The sequence below is a fragment of the Vombatus ursinus genome, unplaced genomic scaffold (genome assembly GCF_900497805.2).
Source record: "Vombatus ursinus unplaced genomic scaffold, bare-nosed wombat genome assembly UNPS02014832.1, whole genome shotgun sequence".
Classification (NCBI taxonomy): Eukaryota; Metazoa; Chordata; class Mammalia; order Diprotodontia; family Vombatidae; genus Vombatus; species Vombatus ursinus.
The window spans coordinates 40577380-40589513 of record NW_020954610.1 but is presented as its reverse complement, the minus strand read 5'-3'; the positions used below and the strand labels follow the sequence as shown (position 1 = coordinate 40589513).

The window sequence follows — 12134 nt, the reverse complement described above, 5'->3', positions numbered from 1 at the left end:
TCATGACGAACAGAACACATTGAAAATCCGTTTCCATTCTTACACTGGGACATTTATTGATTTTTTTTTTTTACTTTCCTGAGTAAAACTTACATGTGGGATATGTTTTCAGGATGGCTAAGCTCTTTGGTGTGAGATCAAACACAGCCATAAGGAGATAAGTGCTACCAGAGCTTGGTTTTTGGGGTAGACCCAGGAATGAAGCAAAGAAGATGGTTCATTTTTCAAAAACTCAAGGACTAAATGACATCATTATTAGATAATGTAGTTGGGCTGCAGCGTAGCCACATTATGGCTGGGCTTGTCGATCATTTTGTTTTCTCAATTGTGGAGCAACATTTTAATTTGTTTTCTATTGAGAATTGTAAGAGACGGGGTGGTGAAGTCTAGAAGGTCTGGGTTTAAATCCCACCCATGATACATAGTACTTATGTGATCTTGGGAAAGTCACTTAACTTCCCAGTTAATTAAGCAATTCTCTAATAGAAAGCATTGGTAGAAGGTTTTGTTTTTGTTTTTGTTTTTGTTTTTTTTTTACCAAGAGTTCCCTGTGAAATCACAGATCCAGAAAGAGGCAAGTTAGAATTCATTGTCATCCCCATTGTGGGTGATTCTTATACTTTTGGTTATTACATCTGGTTCTTCAGAGGGAGATTTTCAAGTCTCCACTGTCATCATCACAGCTCAAGTTTTCTAGCCCTGTAAAGTTTACAAAACACTTTCACTTATAAATTAAAATCTCCTCATGAGAGGAGAGGAGAAGAGGTACCTAGTGTAGGCAGTATAGAGCTTTATTTCACGCAGAAATGGTTTTAAAATTAGCATTTCCCATTTAAAATCATATCAAAATGACCAAAATTAGATTCCCAAGAGATGCATATTGAACTAAAAGAACTTGTGTGGGCAGAATAGGAGATACATGAGTGGAAAAAGGGGTGGGATTGTATGAACTGATGAAGTGAGCAGAGCCAGTGGAACAATTTATCCAATGACTCCAAAACTGTAAAGAAAAACAATTTGGAAAGATTTAAGTATTCATCTCTGTAGTGACCAACCATGACTCCAGAGGCAGAGGGTGAAGGACAGAGTTGTAGAATAAGACATACATTTTCAGAAATTGTTCATGCATAGATACATTTTGAATGACTGTTTACTTATTACAAGAGTTTTTTTTTTCTTATTGGTGAGTCAATCGGGGTTAAATGACTTGCCCAGGGTCACACAGCTAGTAAGTTTCAAGCATCTGAGGTTGGATTTGAACTCAGGTCCTCCTGACTCCGAGGCTGGAGCTGTATCCACTGCATCACCTAGCTGCTCCCTACACTTTTTGGAGAGAGAAGTATTCCTTACAGTGTTTCTCATATGTGGTTTTAGTTCACTGATGAAAGAAAGTGCTTTGTAAACCTTAATAAAGGGCTAAAAAAACCTTAAAGTTTTAAAACCTTTTCTGGGATGGGAGAATTGAAAGAGAGAACATCATGTTAGCCAGGAAGGAAGAAAGGAACACACCAAGGAAAAGGAAAAGATGAAAGAAAGGAAGAGAAAGGGAGGAAAGAAAGTAGGAAAGGAAGGAAGGAAGGAAGGAAGAAAAGAAGGAAGAAAGCATATCATTGGAGCATTTTAAAATATACCGAAAAAATAAAAACCCCCCACAAGGCATTTTAGAGGGAAACAGGCAGGACAGCTTTTAGAACAGTCCTTAGCTCAGGGTCTGGCACATAGTAGGTGCTTACAAATGTTTATTGATTGATTGAACTAATATGCTAAATTTAGTCTATACTTAAAGCCAAAACTAAATTGAAAAAGGAGTTTAAATTGGTTAAACTTCAATGGCACAGAGGATAGAGTGCCAGGCTTGGAGTCTTTCGACTCATCTTCCTGAGAAAAACTTGCCAAGAGGTGCCACAGGTATTTGGAGAAAGATAATACGATCATAGATTTAGCATTTGAAGAGACCATTGAGGCCATTGCATCCAACTCCCTTATTTAACAGATAAGGAAACATATCTGTAAAAGAAGAGAACCATAGAAACCTCAAACACAGAATTCAAATCAACAAACATTTACCTGATTGAGTTGGGTCATACAGAATTTAGGTATAGAGGTTAAGTGACTTGCCCAGAGTCATAGTCAATAAATATCAGAGATGGAATTTTAATGCATGTGGTGAATTGGGGGTATTTATGAATGTTTCTGTTGTTCTGAGAACAAGATTTATGTTGCTGCAAAAGCCACTCACAGAATATGTGCTTATTGGAGGATCAAACTGTAGTGAGAGGTGCAATCCAGATCCAGTTGACAGCTGTCTGGATATGCTGTGAGACTATGGACAAGTCATCTAACCTCTCTGGACCTCCTTTTTCTCTTTTGTAAAATGAAGAGTTTGGATTTGCTTTGTGGTCACTGTAATTTTTCTTGCGGGGTGGGGGAGGGTGACGGGCCAGAGTAGAAAGAGTATCAATAGTCCGAGTGTTCCTGGCATCCATTCAGAGCAGTGTACAGAATGAGATGCTCTTTTGTTTCTATTAATTTATTTAGATTTATCAACAATCACTTCCATAAGCTTTTGAGTTTTAAATTTTTCTCCTCCTCCCTCCCAACCTTCCTCCCCAAGACAGCACGCAGTCTGATATAAACTGTACATATACATTCCTTTTAAACATATTTTCATATTAGTGATGTTGTAAGGAAGAATTAGAACCAATAGGAGGAACCACAAGAAAGAGAAAACAAAACAAAACAAAACAAAAAAATAGCAAATAGGATGCTTCGCTCTGCATTCAAACTCCATAGTTCTTTCTTTGCTCTTTTGTAAGAAATGTTTTATGATTTTTAAAATAAGTTTAGGGAACCTAAAAAAAAGTTTGAATTATATAGTTTCTGAGGTCCCTTCTAACTTTAAATCTTTAATGATACTGGGAACATTGAGTTGGCTTCCCTGTATCAACAGGGCAGCTAGGTGGAGCAGTGAATAGAGTGCTGGGCCTGGAGTCAGGAAGACCTGAGTTCAAATCCAGCCTCAGACAATAGCTGTGTGACTCTGGACAAGTCACTTAACCCTATTTGCCTCATTTTCCTCATCTGTTAAATGAGCTAGAGAAGGAAATGGCAAACCATGGTATCTTTGCCAAGAAAAACCCAAGAGGAATCATGAAGAGTCAGACAGAACTGAAAAACAACTAAACAAAAATATTTACTAAATCAAAAAAGTGAACTACCACATGTAAGATTTTCAGTAGCAGAGTTTAATACAAAAAATTACTTCAGGCTAACTCTGTACTGATTAGAAAATTAATTTAACCTAAGCATCCTATTCCCTGGCCACTAGGTGGTGAAGTAGATAGAGTGCTGAGTTTGGATTCAGAAAAACTTGAATTCAAATTCAGCCTCAGGCACTAGTTGCCCTTGGGTAAGTCACTTAAAATAATAACACTTACTTCCCAGAGTAATTATGAGTATCAGCTGAGGTAATATTTGTAAAGCACTTAGCATAGTACCTGGCACTATATAAGTATTAGTTATTTATTATTATTGTCATTATTAATAATCTCATTTCAATTAATCCAAGTTTTCACTGGATATGCTCTTTTAAGTTGAACACTTGATGCTATTATAATATGCTCATCAGAGAAAAAGAGATGATCTCTTCTGACACCTTTACAAATAATAAATTATTAGAAACAGGCAAACACAAACCCAGCTCTTTATCATGACTTGTTCACAGATATTACGTCTTTCTTGGTTTCTGAGTGACCTGCAGGTTAACTCAGATTCACATTTTGTCTACCTCTTTCTTAATTTCACAAAAGGAAAAAAGTTTTTCAGGCAGCTCAGGGTTTTTTTCCCTCTTAAATCTGGTTTGCTGCCCAAGCCAGAAAACCAGCAGTGGAAAAAGCTGTTTCACACACGTCTCTAGAGATAAGGCAGAAATCCTTCTCCATCCAAAATGAAGTTAAAATGTATTGGTGATAAGGCTTTTTCCCCCTTCTGTGGAAACATTCAGTACAATCTTCTGTGCCTTTAAGGCTCCAGGGGCTCATTCAGAGATCAAGAAGGGAAGTACAGAAGCACTCAGAGGCAGAAGTCAGATCCCAGGCATTTGCATTAAGTTGGTTGGGTCACGTAGAATTGAGTATGTGTTGAACCGTAGAATGTTAGAGCTGGCAGAAGCCTTAGACATCATTTAGATCAACCCTACCTCATATTATAGGCAAGGAAATGAGGTCTTGAGAGGTGAGTGATTTGCCCATGATTTGCTATCAAGTGGCAAAACCCAAATCTTCTGACTCCAAATCCAATATTATACATATATAAAATTATAATTGTTATTATGTTTTGTTATATATTATGTTATTAATATAATATATGATACAATTTAATATATATGATGTTATCTGATATACTATACTATAATACACACACACACACACATATATATGTATATATGTTAGTCAAAAAGCATTTATTAAGTGCCTGCTATGTGCCAGGTACTGTGCTAAGCATTGGGGTTATAAAGAAAGACAAAAAATAGTCCCTGTTCTTGAGGAGCTCACAAGTCTAATGGGGGAGATGACATGCAAACCTCTATGAACAAAAAAAAAAAACTATAAATAGGATGTGTTGGGAGATTGTCAGTAGAGGGAAAGCAATAGAATTAAGAAGGATTAGGAAAGGCTTCTTGGGGAAGGTAGGATTTTGGCTGGGATTTGAAGGAAGGCAAGAAAGCCAGGAGGTACAGACAAGAAGGGAGAGTATACCAGGCATGGGGGACTGTCAGAGAAAATGCCTGGAGTCAGGAGTTGGAGTATCTTGAATAAGGATCAGTAAGGGGGCCATTGACACTGAATCATAGAATATATGGATGAGAGTAGGGTGGAAGGAGACCAGAAAAGGAGAGGGACAGGTTATGAAGGGCTTTGAATGGCAAGCGCAGAATTTTATATTTGATCCTGGAGGTGAATAGGGGTTGGATTCGAGGGCCTCAACCTCCCCTTCCAGCTCTAAATCAATTGGATCCTATGAAGACAAAATTATGTGTGCCATTGAATATGGTTTGAGAGATCAATTTCCTTGAGGTCAAAGCAATTTAAAGAGGTAATGTTTATTATACGAACCATCTTTTCTTAGATTTTCCCAATGAGGATGTTCCCCACTAATTTTTTTTTCAAAATCCACTTACACTTGTGGTGCTTGGGTATTGGAATCTGAGCATGAAAATTAATAATAATAGTTTGCATTGCTTTAAGGAATGCAAGAAGTTTTGTTTTGTTTTTTTGTTTTTGTGGGTTTTTTTCTTTTTTTCAACTAGCAAGAGAGGTAAGAGCACCACTACTTTATCATTGTTTTACAAATGAGGCAACTGAGACTCAGAGATGTTCAGTGACATGTTTAGGGTCACACAGATAGTGTGAGAACTAAAATGAAGGGGTTGGACCAGAAGGCTTCAGAGATTCCTTCCAGCTCTAAATCTATAATTCTTGAACTTGATCTCATAGTTTCTCACATTAATTTTGGTGATCTTCCCTCCAGATCTGGTATCCAGGTTTGGTTGCTTCCTATATAAACCTGAGGATTTCCTTAATTGTATTTAAGGCAGTAGATAATACTGAAAAGTGTTGAGTTGATCCAAATAACATTCAGGCATTAAATATGCATATTGAAAATGGAATAAATGGAGTTATATGCTATTTTTCTGCTGTGTCTAGCAATTGGAATCTGAACTTTGGAAATAAGAGGTCCTGCCATTTCTGGAGTGAAACTTTAAGTAACTTGGAATCTTTTTGATGGCTTTTCTAACACTTGGGTTCTTTGATCAAGAAAGGGCCCAGAAATCATGAAATTCTACCAATTCTGAAGTCATTTGTTAGTAGCACTTTGGCTGGTATTAGAGCCAATCAATAAATTTTTTTTTTTTTTAAAAAGCAGGCTGCACATGAATGCATGCCGATGGGTTGATGTGGAAAAATAAATCCAATTTAATTAGGTCAGGTTAACTGTGAGGATATTAGTACCCCTTTAAATTACTCAGGATAGCTAAATACTTTGATGTTGCTCCCAGCCTAAGAAATTAACCATTTAGAGCTGGAAGGGGATTTAGACAAGTCCAGTCCCCCTGTTTTGTGGATGAGGAAATTAAGGCATAAAGACGTTAAGCGAGTCAGAGTCATATAGCTATTCAAGTCAAGTCAACTAGCATTTATTAAGCACCTACTGTATGCAAGGTACAATGTGTAAGTGTCTGAAGCAGGATTTGAATCCTTCTCCCTGACTCCAGGTCCACTTCCCAATGTTGTCGATTCACCATGTTGCTTCTTTGGAAATGAACTCAGAGAAAAATACATTTTGACTTCTGTGTTGGTAGCTGGTTACCTATTAGAATTGGCATTTTTTTTTTAAAGAAAAACCATTTTCTTTATTTCTGTACTATATGATATATATCCAGAAGCTCTTCTGATTCTTTCTCTTCAGAAACTCTTACTCTTTTCCTCTCTCTTTTCATACCATGATCACCCTGGTTCAGATCTTCATCACCTCTCACCTGGCCTATTGTGATAGCTTCCTAATTGGTCTCCCTGTATCCATTCTCTCCCATTTCGAACCTATTCTCCATACAGCTGCTAAATCAAGATTCCTCTCATGTCACTTGTCTGCTCAAGAATCTTCCATGGCTCCCCATTACCTTTGTTTGGCACTCAAAGCCCTCCCCAATCTGGCTCCAATGTGTCTTCCCACATTGATTTCCTATCACTTCTCTCTATGTGATGCATGCTCCAGCCAAAGTGGCTACAGTCACATCCCATCACACAATATTCCATCTCCTGCCTTTAGTCACTGTACCTTTATCACTCCAATCTGGAATCTTCACTTCTTCCCTGTGAAACCCCCCACTCCTACATCAAGGGTCAGCTCAAGGACCACCTTCAGGAAACCTTTCCCTGATTTTCTCAGTTGCTAGTGTCCTACTAAAAACATTTTGTGCTTATTTTAAATATATCCTGTATTTGCTTATCTGTGAACATTATATATACTTCCAGGAAAATGTAAGGTCCTTGAGGGCAGGGACTGTCTCAGTTTATATTTTTATTCCATTGCCTAGCACAGTGCATACTTAATGTTTTCTGCATGATAGACATAAATCACCTAAACTAATGATGTGATTCAATTAGAAAGGCAACATGGTATTACTGAGGAATACGCTAGATTTTAAATCAGAGGTTGTTGTTATTGCTGTTTAGTTATGTGTGCTCTTAATGAACCCATTTGGGGTGTTGTTGGCCAAGATACTGGAGTGGTTTGCTATTTCCTTCTCCAACTCATTTTATAGATGAGGAACTGAGGCAAGCAGGGTTAGGTGACTTGCCCAGGGTCACACAGCTAGTAAGTGTCTAAGGTCAGATTTGAACTCAGCTCCTCCTGACTCCTGGGCTGGTGCTCTATCTAATGTGACACCTAGGGGCCCCCCTCGTACCTAGATTAAAGGTTGATAATTTTGCTTAATAACAGTGGAAACTTGGGTAAGTCTGTTCACCACTCTGAGCCTCTGTTTACATATCTGTAAAATTTGGAATTTGATTATCTCTAACATCACTTCCAGCTCTGGAGTGTTTGGTCCCGTTTGCAAAGATAGTGTCACTACCCCCACAATCTTTATAACATGATCTTTAAATTTTTTTCCAGTTGTGGTTATATGTTCCATTAAATTATCCATGTTCTAATTTGATTACCAGGGGCTTCATAGAGGAGAAGCTGACTGGAGTCAGAGTAGACCATAACCATGGAGTGGAATTTTTCTCTCTACAAAACAAAACCCACCACTTTGGCTCTATCACTCTAATCAACTGAACTGACTGACAGAGACTAAGGCTCTAATAATAACTTGCCTATCTCTTGGAGGCTTAGATAAATCCTCCCTAATTGACCTTCCTGTAAAAAGACCTTGGGGGATTATGAAAGTGGTTATCTACCACCAGTCCTCTAATAAAGAAGAGCATGTTAATAGATTGCTTGAAGAAAGGGGTGCCATGTTTAAATTCGTTTCCTATGTATTTCAGACCTAACCAGAAATCCCTTTTTGTTTTTAAGCTTCAAAGTTGGAAAAGAAAATTTTTAAAGGACATTTGTTCATTTCCCTGTATAATTTAGCATAGTCTAGTGAGGGCAATTGAATATTGTTTTGTTCATTGGTTTGTTTTTAATGGTTAGTGGTCTTGCAATATCTTGAGGTAATTTTTTAGAGGCTCAATATTCTTTAGACAAACACTATTGTTAGAAGCATAGAGGCTTATCATGTTGGCTTTTAAGTCAAATCCCTATGTGATCTTGTGTAAATTATGTGGCCTTTCTAGACCTCAGTTTTCTAATCTGTAAAATCAGAAGGCTGGATTAGATGACATCTGAGGTCACTTTCAGCTCTAACCCTAAAATTCTTCTCTAAGATAAATCACTCAACCTTACTGAGTCTCAGTTTCCTCATATCTAAAATGAGGATATTAATATTAACGTTCCCCACTTCATGGAGTTGTAGTGCAGAATACATCTTGTATCCCTTAAAGTACTATGTAAATGCACTTTATTATTGTTACTATTATTGGAGAATGGAATTTTTAAAAATTTTGGTTAATTAGAAATTCTTGTCAGGTGAATTCTGACAGCTTTACTCTCCCTGCCCAAGCCTATTGTTATAAAGAATAATATCTAGCCTCCCTGGGTAGCAGGAGCTAGGATCTTCTCAGCTGTGGTCTGGTATAGCAGAAATCTTCAGCCTGAGGAAATGTATCAGCTGTTATTTCCTTCCCTGACACAAATGCTTCTATATGGGTAGTGGTCAGGCAGCTATCCCTAGGAAAAGAAACTACAAGGGAGAAAGGCTGGAAAACAGCACAAGGACCAACAAAGGAAGCTACCCTGTTGATTGGGTGGAGCAGGTCTGAGTCCAAAACATCACACGGATGTAGTCAGCATTCTTTTAGCAGGAAACGAGAGCCAGATGAGTAGTTCACTAGCAGATGAGAAGGGGGTGGCCCATTGTGCCTAACTTGATTTTAAGTATTTTAAGTATCTTTTAAGCGAGGGCTCCTGGATTTTATGTTCCTGAAAGGAATTATTATTGAATACTGCTGCAATTGCCACTGAATGAATGCTTATCGTGACTTTAGGGGGCAGCGTGGAACATTGGAAAGAGCGCTGATCCTGAAGGTAGAAGATATGAGGGCAGGGACTGTCTTTTGCCTTTTTGGGTATCTATCCCCAGAATTTAACAACAGTGCCTGGCACATAATAGGCACTTAATAAATATTTATTGAGGGGCAGCTAGGTGGCGCAGTGGATAGAGCACCGGCCCTGAAGTCAGGAGAACCTGAATTCAAATCTGGCCTCAGACCAAGCACTTGACATTTACTAGCTGTGTGACCCTGGGCAAGTCACTTAACCCCAATTGCCTAAAAAAAAAATGTTTATTGATTGATTGATTGATAATGCTTACAATATCTGTATCCTTGGGTAAATCACTTTACCTCCCTCTGCCCCAATTTACTCAGCTGTAAAATGAGGGTGTTGGACGAAATGGCTTCTGAGGCTCCACAAGTAGATGTATGAACTGTGGAGCAGTCACTTTGACCTTGATTCAAGGTTATAGGTTAAGATTTGACATCCTTGCAGTGCTGAGCTGTAGAAAAGACCAGGATATAATCTGCAAAAGTTTTACTTTCTCTCTCTCTCTCTGAATATATACATACACACACACACGTATATACAATACACACATGTAATATACACATGTATATGCATATATGCACATATATTTAAAATTTCATTTTTAGTTCTAATTCACTCTCTTCCCTCATCCTACTTCTATTGAGGAGGCAAGAAAAATAAAACCCATTTCAAAAGTCATGCAAAACAAATTCTTATATTAATCATGTCCAAAATACATATATCTATCTGTGCATATGTATACATATGTGCATGTATATTTGTGCACATATATGTGTATATATATATATGTATACATATATGTCACAACCTGCAGTCCAAGTTTATCATCTCTCTAACTGAGGCTGAATTGCATGTTTCATCATGAGTCCTTTGGAATTGTGATTGGTGAGTTACTAAGTCTTTCAAAATTGATTATTTTTAAAATTTTGCTGTTACTGTATAAACTGTTATCCTGGTTCTGTTCACTTGACTTTGCATCTGTTTATATAAGTCTTCCCAGGTTTTTCTGAAACCAGTCCCTCTTCATTTCTTATAGCACACTAGTATTCTATCACATTAATATACCATAGGTTGTTTAGCCGTTCCCCAGTTGACGGACAATCCCTTAGTGTCCAATTCTTTGCCACCAGAAAAAAAGCTGCTATAAATATTTTTGTAATGTGGGTTCTTGTAAAAGGCTTGCTTTAAATAAATTCCAAACAAGAGCCCATAGTTTAATTCTGTGATATAAACCAAGAGGAACAGATAGTTCTGGGCAGTCTTTTCTCTGAAGAATGTGTCAGTTTAATCCAAGCCTTTTATAGCATCCTTAAAAGATTGCATGCTTTCCTCATATGAAATATGGTTCGCATGTTATATGGCAATATTTTTCCCTTCACACTTTAGAGACATTGTTAGGATGGCCTATGGGAGATAGTATATAAAATAGGGCCCATCAAAGAAATGGTGCTGGTTTTGGATCCAGTGGGAAAGGAATAAGCATTTATATAGTCCTTTCTATGTGTCAGGCACTGTGCTAAGTGCCTTAAAAATAATTATCTCATTTGATCCTCACAATAGGCTTGGAAGGTATCCTCATTTTACAGTTGAGGAAACTGAGGCAAATAGAGGTTAAGTGACTTGCCCAGGGTTATACAGCTAGTAAGTATCTGAGGCCAAATATGAACCCAAGTCTTCCTGAATCCAGGCCTGGTGCTCTACCCACTGCAATACGTAGCTGCCTTTAGAAAACCAGAATTTGAATCACAGCTCTGCCCTTATTACCAATGTAAATGACCTGTCTCTAGTCTCCTCATCTATAAATGAGGAGATTGGACTAGAACAGGGGTTCTTAAACTAGACTCATAGACCCCCCCACCTTTCTACCCCAAATGGCTTGTGGATAGATTTCAGGGGGTGTCTGAATTTAGATGGGAAAAATTAAATCTTTACTTTTATTAACCACAAACTGTAATTTAGCATTTCCTTCAATTATGGGTGTAGGCAACAAAACATTATTCTTAGAAGGGGTTCATAGACTTCACTGGACTGCCAAAGGGGTCCATGATACACAAAAGGCTTAGAACTCCTGAACTAGATGATTTAAATTCACTTGCATCTCTAAAATCCTACTCACAATTCACTCATCCCCAAATTTACCTTATTCTACATTTGCTTCTAATATATATGTAGTATGTGTGTATATGTGTGTATGTATATATGACATGTACATGTCATATATGTATGTGTGTGATGTGTATATATGACATAATTAAACCTGGTTTAGTGTCTTGTCCCATTTTCCTTTGGGATGAACACTAGTTCTATCTTTGGACTGGATCAGACAATTGTTATGATTATAACAATGACTTTGGTTAACTCATGAATTTTCCTTTCTTGCCTGGTGAAGATATGTTTTTTACTCTTCAAACAAAAACAAAAAACCCAAAAAAATCTTACAAAATTTCATGAGCCGGAAACATCCCCTGCTTCCTGCCCTTATTAATATATGAGTTTTGTTCCATATTAACTCTTAAAATATTTGTTGGGCACCAACTATATTTAGGGTACTCTGCTAGATATTGGGGAAAAGGTGTATGTGAGTATATGTAGAATATTTATTAGAAATTACTTTATCAGATGTTTCAGAGGACAGAACTTCTTCAACAGGAAGTCCACATATGGGAGAGTACTATTTATGGCTTTACAATTCTAAAACAGAAAACTGTGTGGGAAAATATTACATTTCAGGGAAGGTCATAAGGAATTTGGATCTAATATTTTGAGTCTGTGATGAGTCTAACATCTTCTGAATACTGAAAAGCATCCAATTCAATTTAATTCGAATTAATAAGCATTTTAAAGTACCTACTATGTGCCAGGAAGCTAGATGGAACAGTGGAGAGTGTGCCGGACCTAGAGTCAGGAAGACTCATCTTTCT

At 37.5% G+C, this 12134-nt stretch overlaps 1 protein-coding gene across 1 annotated transcript in view; it reads left to right on the top strand.

Annotated features, from left to right (window-relative positions):
* The window catches only part of PGM5 (phosphoglucomutase 5), a 214070-nt gene that overhangs the window by 163741 nt on the left and 38195 nt on the right, over positions 1–12134 (top strand). The window lies entirely within an intron of this gene.